Consider the following 16,042-nt stretch of genomic DNA (forward strand, 5'->3'; position numbering starts at 1 on the left):
GAAGGTAACATAAACAGACTTTGTTTTTTTTATAAAAAAGTCAATCAACAAAGATATATTGTTTTCACTTTCTTTTCCCTCTCCCAAAAATTGGGATAAAAAAGAAAAAATTATTGTAAAATGTGCATAATCAAATAAAACAAATTTATTGGATTTTTCAAAAAACTATATTTCTCATTCTGTAGCATATCTCTTTTTTTCTGTCACACTTCATCCTAGTTCTTCTGGAATTATAATAGGTCATTCTTGGACAAAATGTTTCAGTTTTCTGTGTCTTATTTTCTTCACACAAATTAATTAAAAATCATTTATTAATGTACACATTAATAGTGAAGGTATACACTAGTAAAGAATTAATATTATAGGAGTAATTAGTAAAGTGTTATAGTAAAATTAGTAAACAATTTAGTGTTATAGGAGCTTATATTATTTTAGGAGGAGATAACATATATTGGGGAATGGTGACTAAGGAGAGATACTTTGGCTTGTAAAGTTACATGACTAGTAAGTGGAGCTATAGGAAAAGTTACCTGATACATCCTTTCCAGGTGTAGAGGTAATTATAGATACAAAGGGGTGTAGTGGAGTGTATACAGAGTCTTGGTAGCTGGCGAGAGATAACCCAGAAATGGAGATGCCCATAGATATAGTGTGTGCTTGAGGCAATCATCAATCAGGACATTATGACTTCAGGGAAGGAATAGTGGGGATGAAAGTCAATATCATGCTATATCATTTGATATTTAATACTAATTTTTAAATTCTCTTTTCTTTTCTTAAATGGTGGAATAATTTATTTTATTTTATATTATTACAATAATCTTGTGAGAGTAATCATAAATCTCCCCCCCCTCCCAAAAAGGATAAGAAACCTCAAGAATAGTGAAAGAGTAAAAAAGTGTACTTGAGTCTGTGTTCAGATTCCAATGACTCTGTCTCTGGGATGAGTTACCTTCCCCATCATAGACACCAGAAAAGTTGCTTCAATATTTTCCCCACAGTTGCTATCACTAACTATATTTCCCCTCCACTCTATTCCTTCCCACTCTCATCTATTCCATTCTCTCTTTTCTTTCATCCCATCCCTGTTCAGAAGTGTGTTATATCTGACTTCCCTCTCTCATGATCTTCCCTCTCTTCTATCACCTATTACTCCCCTTCCCTCTCCCTATTCCCCCTTATCCCATCCCTTTCTTCTCATTTTTCTCTAGGGTAAGATAGATTTCTATTCTATACTATGTGTGTATGTTATTTCCTCTCTTAGCCATTTCTGATGAGAATGCAGGCTCACTCATTCCCTCACCTTCCCCCATTCCACTCCATTGCCAAAGTTTTTCTTGACTCTTGTGTCTTGACTTATTTCTTGATTCTTAGCCCCTTCTTCCTCTCCTTTCTCTTCCTCCCAGTACTTTCCTTTATTACCCATTGACTCCATCTTTTCCCTCTATTATACCATCATATTCAGCTCTTTCCCATGCCTTGCCTATATAAAATGTCCTTCTAACTGCTCTTATGAATGAGAAAGTTCATATGAGTTACCAAATAGCTTCTTCCCCTGCAGTTCAACATCATTAAGTTCCTCATAGTTAGTCTTTCTCATCCAACCTCTCTATGCTTCACCTGAGTCCTGTACTTGAAGATCAAACTTTCTGTTCAGATGTGGTTGTTTCCATAGCAAAGTCTGAAAGTCCCCTGGTTCATTGAAAGCCCATCTTTTCCCTTGAAAGAGAGTATTCAGTTTTGCTGGGTAGTTGATTCTCGGTTGTAAACCAAGATCTTTTGCCTTCTGGAATATCATATTCTAATCCCTATGAGCCCTTAATATAGATGCTGCCAGATCCTGTGTAATCCTAAGTGACAGTAGTTGAATCGCTTGTTTCTGACAGTTTTCAGTATTTTTCTCTTTGGCTTCGGAGTTTTAGAGTTTGGCTATAATATTCCCAGAACCTTTTCTTTTGGGATCTCTTTCAGGAGATGATTGGTGAATTCCCTCAATTTCTATTTTTACCCTCTGCTTCTAGGATCTCAGGACAATTTTGCTGGATTCTTTCTTTCTTTTTTTTTCTTTTAAGTTTTTTTTTTGCAAGCAAATGGGGTTAAGTGGCTTGCCCAAGGTAATTATTAGGTAATTGCTAGGTAATTATTAAGTGTCTGAGGCTGGATTTGAACTTAGGTACTCTTGACTCCAGGGCTGGTGCTCTATCCACTGCTCCACCTAGCTGCCACTGGATTATTTCTTTTCTTTTAGGTTATTTTTAGGGGTTTTTTTTGCAAGGAAATGGGGTTAAGTGGCTTGCCCAAAGCCACAATAGCTAGGTAATTATTAAGTGTCTGAGACTGGATTTGAACCCAGGTACTGCTGACTCCAGGGCTGGTGCTCTATTCACTGCGCCACCTAGCTGCCCCTCCCTGGATTATTTCTTGAAAAATGAAGTCTAGGCTCTTTTCCTGGTCATGACTTTCAGGTAGCCCAATAATTTTTAAATTATCTCTTCTGATCTGAAGTTCAGTTGTTTTTCCAATGAGATATTTCACATTTTCTTCTAATTTTTGTTTTTTTGGCACAGTTTTATTTCTTTCTGAGTCATCTCCAAGTCATCAGCATCCTTTAGTTTCATTCTGCATTTGAAGGAGTTATTTTCTTCAGAAAGTTTTTTTATCTCCTTTTCCAGCTGGCCAATTTTGCTTTTTTAAGGAATTCTTCTCCTCATTTGCCTTTTGTGTTGCTTTTTTCCATTTGGCCTAAACTGGTTTTTAATATGTTATTTTTTAAAATTTTTTTTGTATTTCTTTCACTAAGTTGCTGACTTGGTTTTCATGATTTATCTATATCACTCTCATTTCTCCTCCCAATTTTTCCTCTACTTTACTTAATTGCTTTTCAAAGTCTTTTTTGAACTCATCATGGCATGAGCCCATTTGTATTTCTTTTGGAGGTTTTGGATAAAGAAGCTTTATTTTGTCATCTTCTGAGTATGTATTTTGGTTCTTCATGTAATTTTCTATGGTCCAATTCTTCTTTTTCTGTTGTTTGCTCATTTCCTCAGCCTAAGACTGATTTACCACACTTCCAAGGCTTTGGGGGATTTTGGGGACAACCAACAGGGATCTTAATTCCTCCACGAAAGGCTCTGCCTGCTTTCTTGCCTATGTTCAAGTCCTCCCCTCTGCCCTAGAGCTGTGAGGAGGGTCCTTGCTTGGCTATGGTGGTGTGGGCACCCAGACTGCAACCTGGATCTGAGTGTGGGCAATCTGAGTCCTGCCCCAGGGAGAACAGAGAGACCTCTGCAGCCTCCCTCTACTTTCTCACTGTCTGTGGGCTGAGAGCTCTGGATATGCTGGGTGGTTCTGCTGACTCCTCTCAGCATTCACTTTGATATGACAGTTCTCTCACCACCCCTTCCAACTGTTCCCATTGATTAAAACATCCCCTCTTCTATGGACCCAGGTGCCTGGTCTGGCTGTGCTGCACTCTGGCTGCAGCTGCCCTGCAGTTTTCCAACCCCTGGTCCTGTGGAAACAGACCTGTCCTGGAGATCTTCTAAGTTGTCTTGGACTAGGAAATTGTATCATTCAGTCTTTCTGTGGGTTCTGTCCCTCTAAATTTTGGCTAGAGTCATAATTTGACCAGTTTGAAAGTTTTTTGGGGAATGAGTTTCTGGGAATTCCTGCCTTTTCACTGTCATCTTGACTCCACCCCGTCTGTGTCTAAAATACCCTTTTCTGACAAAATCCCATTTATTAGCCTAGCTTAAAGAAGTTTCTCCTATTCTAGCTGAGGAGGATTTTGATTTTTATAGAAATTTGACTGTAAAAGGAAGAAGAGATCTGGGATGATAATTTGAGAATATGGAAAGATTAAGTGAATTATTTTTTGAGTTTTGGTGAGATATGGACATGTTTTTAGGTAAAAAAGAAGGAGCCAGTGGATACACAGTGACTGAAATATCAGCAAAAGAAGAATTGGGGTGACAGAATCAAGGTCTCAGAGAAGTCACAGGGAGATGTCACTTAAAAATATTTATGTGGTCAGCAATACTTATTACTGGGGCAGTTAGATGGCTCAGTGAATAAAGCCCCAGCCTTAGAGTCAGGAGGACCTGAATTCAAATTTGATCTCAGACATTTAATAATTACCTTGCTGTGTGACCTTGGACAATTTACTTTACTCCATTGCCTTGCAAAAATAAAAAAAAATACTTATTACCAGTCGAAGATTTGGGATTTCACTTATTGAAATTTACCTCTTTACCTTTTTTCTTTACCTTTGCCCTTGATATTTTTTTTGTTTCTCTAGTCTGGTTCTTTTTAGCCATTTTTTGGGGAATAACATAAAAGTTCCAAATTTACTACCTGTCAACAAAACCAGTCATCTAAAAATGAAATTCATACAATAATAAACTCTAATTTACTTTTAATTTGTAAAATCAAATTAATTTAATAAAAAAGAAACATTGCTTTTTCCATATTACCTGCTGATCTTTTTTCTTGTATTCAAAAAGTATATTTTATTTAAACTAATAAATTATAACAATGAATATTTATAGTAATAATAGTTATTATTTACAAAGTCAATATATATTCATTATTTTCTGATTCTGCTAATTTCACTGTATATATTTTCATATAAACCTTTCTAACCTCTTTGCACTTATATCATTAGTTATAAAATAATATCCCAATATGTTTTTATAACAATCTATTTAGTTCTTCACCAATTGTCAAACATTAGAAAGTATGCTCCTTAAGGACAGGGACTATTTCTTGCCCCTCTCACCCCATCTGTAATACATAGAAATTTTGTAATAAATGCTTGTTGATTCACTGAAATGGCTAGGTTTATGCAAAGATACTATGAATGTAGCTAGATTGCTCCCCTCCAATTTTAATAAAATTCTCAGGACATAATTCTAGTAGTAGCATTATTAGGTCTAAAAGAATAATTAGCTTTATGATTTTATAGAATTCTAAAAAATGATAGCACCAATTCCTTGTTTCAATAGCAGCATACTATGCCTTTCGACTAGGCAACACTAAATCTCATCTTAATTTTGATAATTGAATAGATATAAATTGTTACGTAAATTTTATTTTTATTTATTTATTTATTAGAAAACTGAAACAAGTTTCAGATGAAACTCTTAAAAAAGAAGCCTTGATAACAAATTTTTTTATTAGACTCATTTACTATAAAGACTTTTTTTGTCTTTCTTTACCTCTCATTCAATTTTCTTTCTATTCATCTCTCTTTTGTCATTTTCTAGGTTTTTTTCTTTTATTGCTCAAAATTGCCAGTCATTTTGCTCATCTTTCCCACTGAATTATTAGTTAGATAATAAAATGAACAATCACTTAAAGAATCACTAAGAGAATATGGAAACACTTACAAGACAGCAACCTATTGTCCAAAGAGCAAAACAAGCTGCCAAAACTTAAATATTATCTTGAAATATATAATCAGTTAAATAATTATTGAATATGTTGCCCCAAAGTAGTACGATACTTATCCTTTTGTTGTTGATTATCACAAAGATTTTGACTCAAATCTGAACTCACAACTTATTCATGTACTGAAAATATATGAAATGGATCTAAAACTAGTGACAAATTTCAAATATTTGATTTTCACAAAGAAAATTCACAAAGAAAATTTGTTCTCACTTTAGACATGCTATCCATATAATAATGGCAAGAAAATCTTGATGTAGGATCAGATTTAGTTTTGTCTAGACTTAAATGACAATTTCTCCTAAATAGAATCAAGTTTGGCTCCCACATTAAAAACAAAGTAATAGCAAAGCATCTTATTAGTCATTGAATATACATAGATTAAATTAAAAATATATCTTTACCAAAAACACATTAAAAAGCAACTTCATTTGATAAATGAATTTTGATAATATCAAAATTTGAGCTAAAAATGTATAATTCTAATGTATTTCAATCAGAAATAGAGGATGAAAATTTCAAACTTGACTCTAGAGACCACAACATTTAGCTACTAAATCCTCCATCTTTTTTCATTCAAGAGACATTGAATGTATAGATTTTAAAAGGAAGACCTTAAATTAACAAAAAAGAAATTACTAGCACTCTATAATCAATGTTGAATGGGAAGAATATAGTTAAAATAAATATTTACACAATACCAGTCTTTTTTTTAAGGTTTTTGCAAGGCAAATGGGGTTAAGTGGCTTGCCCAAGGCCACACAGCTAAGTAATTATTAAGTGTATGAGACCATTTGAACCCAGGTATTCCTGACTCCAAGGCTGGTGCTTTATACACTACGCCACCTAGCCACCCCCCAATACCAGTCTTAATGTACACATTTGGATTGTTAAATGGACTATAATACATTTGGAAACTATCCTAATAAAAAAACTGTACTATGTCAATGAAACACAGGGCTTATTACTTGAAGGCAGCTATAGAAAGTCAAGCACTGCCACTCCAACAAGGGGGAAGAAGATCCATAGACATTCTTTTATTTGCTTTAGAAAAATTTTTATTAATTTTGAGTTTTACAAATTCCCCCCCCCCCATTCTTGCTTCCCTCTCCCCACCCACCACAGAAGGCATTCTGTTAGTCTTTACATTGTTTCCATGGTACACATTGATCTCAGTTGAATGTGATGAGAGAGAAATCATATATTCTTAAGGAAGAAAAATAAAGTATAAGAGATTGCAAAATTGTAATAAGATAATGGCTTTCCCCCCTTAAATTGAAGGTAACAGTTTTTGGTCTTTATTCAAACTCCACAATTCTTTCTCTGGATACAGATGGTATCCTCCAATTCAGACAGTCCAAAATTGTCCCTGGTTGCTGAGCTGATGGAATGAGCAAGTCAATCAAGGTTGATCATCACCCCCATATTGCTTTTATGATGCACAATGTTTTTGTGACTCTGCTCATCTTGCTCAGCATCAGTCCATGTAAATCTTTCCAGGCTTCCCTGAATTCCCATTCCTTCTGGTTTCTAACAGAACAATAGTGTTCCATGACATACATATACCACAGTTTTTTAAGCCATTCCCCAAATGAAGGACATTCACTTAATTTCCAATTCTTTGCTACCACAAATAGGGCTGCTATGAATATTTTTGTATAAGTGATGTTTTTTTTCAGGTTTTTGCAAGGCAAATGGGGTTAAGTGGCTTGCCCAAGGCCACACAGCTAGGTAATTATTAAGTGTTTGAGACCGGATTTGAACCCAGGTACTCCTGACTCCAGGGCTGGTGCTTTATCCACTGTGCCACCTAGCTGCCCCAATAAGTGAAGATTTTACCTTTTCTCATCATCTCTTCAGGGTATAGACCCAGTAGTAGACCCATTGCTGGATCAAAGGGCATGCACATTTTTGTTGCCCTTTGGGCATAATTCCAGATTGCTCTACAGAAAGGGTAGATAAGTTTACAGCTCCACCAACAATGTATTAGTGACTTAACCCCATTGCCTTGCAAAAAAACCCAAAACAACAAAACTAAAAAAACAAACAAAAACATTGTATTAGTGTCCCAGATTTCCCACATCCCTTCCAACATGATCATTGTCCTTTCTGGTTATATTGACCAGTCTGAGAGGTGTGAGGTGGTATCTCAGGGATCCTTTAATTTGCATTTCTCTAATAAGTAATAAGAGCAATTTTTCATATGACTATGGATCGCTTTGATTTCCTCATCTATAAATTGCCTTTGCATATCCTTTGATCATTTGTCAATTGGGGAATGACTTTTTTTTTTTTGAAAATTTGATTCAGTTCTCTGTATATTTTAGAATTGAATCCTTTATCAGAAATACTAGTTGTAAAAACTGCTTCTCCATTTACTATATTTCTTTTGATCTTCATTACAGTGGTTTTATCTGTACAAAAACTTTTAAATTTAATGTAATAAAAATTATCTGGTTTGTTTTTCTTGATGTTCTACATCTCTTCCTTGGTCATAAACTGCTTCCCTTTCCATAGATCAGACAGGTAAACTACTCCTTGATCTTCAAGTTTTCTTATAATAATGTTTTTTAGGTCTAAATCCTGTATCCATTTTTGATCTTATCTTGGCATAGGGTATGAAGTGTTGGTCTAATCTAAGTTTCTTCCATATTAAGTTACAATTTTCCCCAACAGTTTTTATTGAAGAGAGAGTTTTTATCCCAATAGCTAGACTCTTTGGGTTTATCAAACAGCAGATTACCATAATCATTTCCTGCTATTGCACCTAATCTATTCCACTGATACACCACTCTATTTTTTAGCCAATACCAGAGTTTTGATAACTGATGCTTTATAATATAATTTTAGATCTGATAAGGCTAAGCTACGTTCTTTTTCACTTTTTTCATTGAATCCCTGGAAATTCTTGACTTTTTATTTTTCCATATGCATTTACTTACAACTTTTTCAAACTCAAAGTAATTTTTTGGAGTTTTGGTTGGCAGGGCACTAAATAGGCAATTTAGTTTTGGTAGAATTGTCATTTTTATTATGTTAGATTGGCCTATCCATGAGCAGTTGATGTTTGCCCAGTTATTTAAGACTGATTTTATTTGTGTGAGAAGTGTTTTGTAATTGTTTTCAAATAGTTTTTAAGTCTGCCTTGGTAAGTAGACTCCCAGGTATTTTATATTGTCTGATGCTACTTTGAATGGGATTTCTCTTTCTAGCTCTTTCTGCTGTATCTTGCTATTCATCATAGACATTCTTAAGCATATAACAGAAATGCTTGTGAAATTAAAAGACCTCACTTTAGCATGCAATAGTAAAGAGTGACAAAAGATACATGCACTGGGTTTGTTGAATATAATCAAAAATGGTTTGCCAACAGACCTATGAAATAGCTAAGAAAGAAAGAAGTCCTCTATAGACCACATCCACATCAGGCAGTGAGGTATACTGATCCTAAAATTAGGGAGACCTCAATTCAAATCTTCAGACACATTGTAGCTGTGTGACTCTGGGAAAGTCTTTTGCCTTGCCTTAGGCCTCCAACTCTAAAATGTGAATGAAAATATCACTTTCCAGGGTTGTTGTGATGATAAAAATGACATAAAATATGCAAATGAGATAAAATGCTATGCAAATTCATAAACTTAGCCAACAATATGTTGACAAAGAGGCATTCAAAGAAGTGGCTGTCATGAGGATTTATTTGTGGAAAGGGGTTAATAAGGGCAGTTTAGAAACAGGGCATTGTCAGCAGAAATTATAGAAGGGTTATCCTTAGGGAAACTGGATTTAGCGCTCAATACAGATTATGTAAAAAAAATTGATAGAATCTGCAAAACATGACTATAAGCTATATAAAATTAACAACTTAGTGAATACTTGACCTGGTAGCAAGAATTATACATAAGAATCTAGTATCTTTCTTGAACTGATGGATAACAAATTCCCCATACTAAAAATACAAACTCCAAAATGTCCTGGAAAATTCAATTATTAGTCCACACTAGAGTCATTATTACACACTGAATGTTGCCTACAATTGCCCAGAAAACCATACATTTAAAATAGAGATATCAAAAATCAGAACCTCCATAATTATCACTCTTCATTTTCATTCTTTTTACAACTTCCTCTTCAAATTGTGTGATCCTTACACACACCATATTCTGTGATCCAGTAGCACTGATCTTCTTTTTCCCTGCACAAGGGTTTTGGGCATTTTCACTAGTTGTCCCCATACCCTGAATATTCTCTTTTCTAATCTTCATCTCCTGGTTTCCAAAGCTTTGTCCCAGTCTGCTAAAATCTCATCTTTGTTAGCTATTTTTCCTTATCCTTTTTAATGCTAGTGCCTTCCCTCTAACATTACCTCCAATTTCGCTGTTCATATCTTGTTTGCACATAGTGATTTAATATCTTGCTCATTACACTGTAATCTTCTTGAAGGTAGAGACTTATCTTGTAACCTTTTGTTATATTCTCAGCCCCTAGTGTTTAGTACATAGCTGGAGCTTTTAAATGCCTATTGACTTTCCTTGATTATAATGAAAACTTTAAAAATACTGAAACAGTGGAAAGAATCAAAGGGAATAAGTCAGACTGTCTGCTTTTGGTGGTAATAGGTTCATAGATGATCATGGATTCAAGATTATCCTGAAGATATTTTCAGTTATACTTCAGAAGATGAATTTATATTCCAACACTTTTATTGAATTCTGAAAATAATTACTTGATAAAGAATATTAGGTCTAAAAGTAGACTAGCAGATTTGTTCTACAACTGCTTCCATCTATAAATCTTTTAAAAGTAAGATTAGATAATGATAAACAAAAAAATTTGAGAACAACATTTTAAATATGTTTTATTTTTCAGTCTAGTCCAACTTTTCATGATCACATTAGGGGTTTTCTTGACTACTGGAGTAGTTTATATTTCCTTCTCCAGATCATTTTAAGATCATTTTACAGATGAGGAAACTGAGGTAAACAGTTTTAAGTGATTTTTCCAGGATCACACAGCTAGTAAGTGTCAGAGGCCAGATTTGAACTTATGAAGATGAGTCTTTCTGACTCTAGGTTTGACACTATATCCACTATGATATCTAGCTGTTCCATTTAATATATTCCACCATAATAAATACTCATGATCTCCAAACTATGTAGACTAAAACACTTTCAAAATGTAGAGACCTACCAGGAGATCTCAAAGCTGTGCAAATACAGGATGATGTCCTGAAGATGTTATTAGTGACTGTATAATATAAATTGTCTCCCCTATGCTTTTATTTAATTAGGAAAAGGAATCTTTTTATCCTCTTACATGACAGCCCTTAGAACATTAAAACTAAAAGATTAATGCTTTGATAGTGACTTATGCCAGGATGGTTCTTTAGAAATTCCAGCAAATAAGATAATAATTACAATAGCAATAATTAACAAGCTGAGAGTGAGATAATAACAATAATATCTTACATTTATACAATGCTTAAAAGTTCACAAATTTCTTTACACATTTTTTTCTCATTTGAGCCTCAAAACAAACTTGTGATGTAGGTGTTATTATTAAATCATTTTTTCAGTCATGTCTGACTCTGACCCCATTTGGAGTTTCTTGGCAAAGATACTGGCATGGTTTCCCATTTCCTTCTCCAACTCATTTTTACAGATGAGGAAATTGAGACAGAGCTAAGTCACTTGTGTAGGATCATACACCTAATAAGTGTCTAAACTAGATTTGAACTCAGCCCTCCCAACTTCTCACTGTATTACCTAGATGACCTATATATTAAGTACTAAAGATATTATCCCTATTTACAGATGAAGCTATATGATATGACCATAGTCACCACAATGCTTCCTAGCTAATGCTGTTGGAGGTTGAATTTGAAATCACAGCTTTCTGACTCTACTACCTGAACTTCATCCACTATGGTACCAATGGAGTAGCACATTTTTATATTCCTTTCTTTTTTTAATTTTTTTTTTAAAATTACATGTAAAAGAGATTTCAACATTCATTTTTTTGGGTAAGATTTTGAGTTCTACCACCCTCTCTTCCCCTCCCTATGACAGTGAGTATTATGATATAGATTTTACATATACAATTTCCATTGTAGTCATATTGTAAGAGAAGAATCAGAACAAAAGACAAAAAAATTATAAAGAAAGAAAAGAAACTTAAAAAAATGTCTAATTTCTTAACTGCAATCAAATTTGTCAGTTAAGTTCCCTTCCCTAGCATTTTCTTCATCAATGGATGTCTGCCATGGCATAGATAATTGTGTGTGTGTGTGTGTGTGTGTGTGTGTGTGTGTGTGTATGTGTGTGTGTGCATGTACATGTGTAAATTTCATCATTTCTTTATAATTTCTTAGGCTAGGTTGGAGTAAATCATTAGGAAGCATTTGTTAACCTTGTACTATGCAAGTTATCTAATGGTCTACCATTTATTATGATATTGCCATTTGAACGTTTTTAATGAGAGTGTCATTTTCAAAGATATTTCTAACATATCTGACTGGATTTTGAATTTTTTTATTTTTACAGTTTTTTTAAATAACAGGCACATTATATTGTGATTTCTTTGAAATTTGATTAGGTTGCTTTTATTGAGTTCTTCAGTCCCACTGAAAAAGTTAGATAAGTTCAAAAATTAAATATTTCTATTTTTTTTGTACCAAGGAAAGAGCATTCACCTTTGTCTGCCTTGCATTTACATCTATGGCTTCACATGGGCAGGAGTCCAAAAGTACTGGCCTCACAGATTTGTTTTGTTTTAGTTAGCAAGAACTTTATGGATGAAGAACTTTAAGAGGTTTTAATGAAGTAATGAATTAAGCAAAATATCCTTTAAATTTTCCCTTATAAGGCACAATTAGGAAAGAAAATGGAATCCCAGAGTTTTACATAACTATAAATGAGAAAGTGCTAATGTAAAGTGAAGGGAATAAGAAAATCAGATATTAGGTTTCTACTCTTGTTTAATAACAGCCTGTTAAAATTGCAGCTAATGAATATTCTTCCATTGATCTGTGATTTTATTGATTTTAGTATTCCCTCCACTGTTGAAGCCTATAAGTCATCTGATATTTATACCCTTCATGGGTAACTGTTATTTGTATTCAAACGTGTAGGAATCTAATCAACAAAATAATAATGGCTAGCATTTATACATTTGCCACATGTCAAGCACTTTACAAATGTTATACAAATGCTGTTATTATTGACATTTTATCGATGAGAAAATGGAGGCAAATAGAGATTGTGACTTGACTAAGGTCATACAGCAAGCAGCTGAGGCTGGATTTGAATTCAGTTCTTCCTAATGTCAGGTCCAGTGCTCTAACTACTTTGCCACCTAGCTGCCAACATGTTAGAGGTCTTTCTCTATTGATTTTTTCATAGCCAAAATACTATTGGAGCTCATGAATTGACCATTAAATATTTTGTATATTTGCTTTCACTATGTGCCTAGCTCATTCTCCCCCTCCCCTTCTGCTAAGCTAGATCTCTGACATCCTTTTACCGCTTCTTCTATACAGTTCCTCATTAATAATATATTGGAGCTAGAAATCTTTCATGATGGTGGCAAATACTACATTCTTCTATTTTATGTGTGTCTTGACATTATCAGGTCTTTGAATAAAGTTATCTCTCTTGTTACATCTCTCAAGGAACCTGGTGGTATTTAATAGGTTCACAGGTGATCTTTCTGGAGAAGAGTTATAAGATTGGATTTCACTCTAACATAATTATTTCCAGCCATTCTATCTATAAACAATAAGTATATAGGATATTTAATTCTTTACACCATTTAGTCAATTGTGTGACTATAAAGAAGTTGCCTAAAGTAGACATTGTTTACAAAAGCATGTCTATTTTCTTCTCATATAAAACATAACTTCTCATTAAACATAACTTCAATCCTTTCATTGGTTATTCTTATTAAAATGATATTGGGAAAATAGAAAAATGAGCAGGTAGTCATTAATAGTCTTTCATCTTATTTTCTACATCTTGGATATTCAAGCCTTTTTCAGGCATTTTAATAATCAGTTCTCCAAAGCACTCAATGTTGCATCATTTCACACATTTCTGTGTGACTTTATACAATTTAATCATTCCTTCCATCTTCATTTCCTTTAATGCTACTTCTACTTGTACTTTCTGTAGTACATCTAGGACTACAGTTTTAGAGTCTGAATGTGGTAGACCCATAATATTTGATGGTATAAACAATTTGCTATAAAATTAATTTAAAACATTCATTTTTAACAAGCTTTTAAAAAAATTTGAGTTCCAAATTCTCTTTCTTTCTTCTACCTTCACTAATTGAGAAGACAGATAAAGTATTACTAATTATTCATTTGAAATCATGCAAAACATATTAAGGACACACAAAAATGTGGAAAGTGAAAAATGATATTTCAGTTTTCACTGAGTTCACTAGTTCTCTCTCTGTAGGTGAATAGGATTTTTTTGCCACGAGTCTTCTCAAATTGTTTTGAATCATTGTAATTGATTAGAGTAGCCAAGTCTTTCATGGTTGATCATCATTACAACATTGCTATTACTGGTGTACAATGATCTCCTTATTCTTCTCACTTTACTTTGCATCAGTTTATATAGGTCCTTCCATGTTTTTTTCAAACCCTCCCTCCCCTTGTTATTTATTTTGGGACAATAGTATTCCATCACAAACTCCATCACAAACAAAACACAGGTAATTTATTCATTCCCAATTGATGAGCATCTCTTCAATTTTCAATTCTTTGTTCCCACAAAGAGTTGCTATAAATATTTTTCTATATAGGTTCTTTTCTTTTTCCTTTGATCACTTTGGGATACAGATCTAGAGGTACTGTATAGTTTTATAGTCCTTTTGTAATAATTCCAAAGTGTTCTCCAGAATGATTGGGCTATTTCACAACTTTACCAGTGATTTTGTAGTACACCTATTTTTCCTCATCCCTTCTAACCTTTTTCATTTTTGATTGGTGTGAGGTGGTACCACCAATTTGTTTTTATTTGTCTTTCTCTTATTAATAGTGATTTAGAGTGTTTTTCACGATCATAAATATCTTTGATTTCTTCTTCTGAAAATTGCTGTTCATATCCCTTCATCATTTATCATGGTTATTATTTTTTATAATTTTGACCCAGTTTCTTATATATTTCAGAAATGAGATTTTTATCAGACAAATTTTCCCTTAAATATTTTTTGTATTACTTCATTTCCTATGATACATTTCAGCAAAATGGAGTTTCCTTAATTATCTCTTGTAATCAGGACTAATTTTACTTTTGCTTTAACTAACATTATGGTTGCTACTCCTGTTTTTTTTTACTTTAGTTGAAGTATAATAGTCTTTCTAATCCTTTATTTTAGTTCTGTGTGTGTCTATCTGTTTTATATATCTCTTAAGTAACATATTATTAGATTCTGATTTCTAAATCGTTCTGATATCCACTCCATTTTATAGGTAAGATCATCCCATTCACATTCACAGTTACAATTACTAAATGTTTATTTCCCTCCATCCTATTTTCTTCTTCTTCTTCTTCTTCTTCTTCTTCTTCTTCTTCTTCTCTCTCTTTCTTTTTATCTTGCTCTTCCTCAAAAGCCTGTTTTACTTCTGACCACTAACACATTTGAATCACCCTCCCTTTTATCATTTGATCTTCCTTTCACATTTTGCCCTTCTGTTTTACTGTTGGAAAATGTAAATTTCTATACCCAACTGCATGTATATGTATATTGTTGCCTCTTTGAAACAATTCCAATGAGAGTGAAATTTAAATATTGTACCTCTCCCCTGCCATTTCCCCCTCTACTACAGAAGCTTTTCTTTGGGTTCTTCTTTTATGTCAGAAAATTTCCCCAATCTTTCTCTCCCTTTCTTCTCTTCCTAATGCATTCCTCTTTCTCACCCTTTCATTCTTTTTTTTGGAGATAATTGGCTCACCTCCCTGCCTTTTGTCCATGTAGATAGATATCTTATAACTACCCTAATAATAATGACATTCTTAGGAGTTACAGATATCCTTTTTTCTCATATGAAATGTAAACAATTTAACTTTGTTAAGCCCTTTATGATTACTCTTTTCTTTACCCTCTTATACTTCTCTTGATTCTTATGTTTTAATGTCAAATTTTCTATTTAATTCCTGTCTTTTCTTCATGAATAAAAACAGTTCTCACTTTATGTAAGTGGACTGTTCTGACTTCTTTGCAAGGATATTTTTACATAAGAATTTGTCTGGGTATGGGGAAGGGAGATAGAGAAGGAAGGAAGTGGGAAGGGAGCCACATGCCCTGTGGATATAATAGTTTGGCACATGGTTCAAGGACAGAGTTGGAAGGGCTGGGGGCAGAGAAGTGAGAGCAGGAAGAATAATATGTTGGAAGCAGGGAACACATTGGAACCTTGTCCAAACTGAGAAGAAACATCAAGGGCAGACTGGAGCTGGATGTGGACACAGACATGAAAGAATGGGATGACATGTGGAGGTGGGGACAGATGTAGACCAATGGAAGACAAAGGATAGGAAGGGCCAGAAATGCAGCTAGTGGGTAGAGTGAGAAATGTCCCCTTTCTTGG

Source organism: Macrotis lagotis, chromosome 2, assembly GCF_037893015.1.
Source record: "Macrotis lagotis isolate mMagLag1 chromosome 2, bilby.v1.9.chrom.fasta, whole genome shotgun sequence".
Lineage (NCBI taxonomy): Eukaryota > Metazoa > Chordata > Mammalia > Peramelemorphia > Peramelidae > Macrotis > Macrotis lagotis.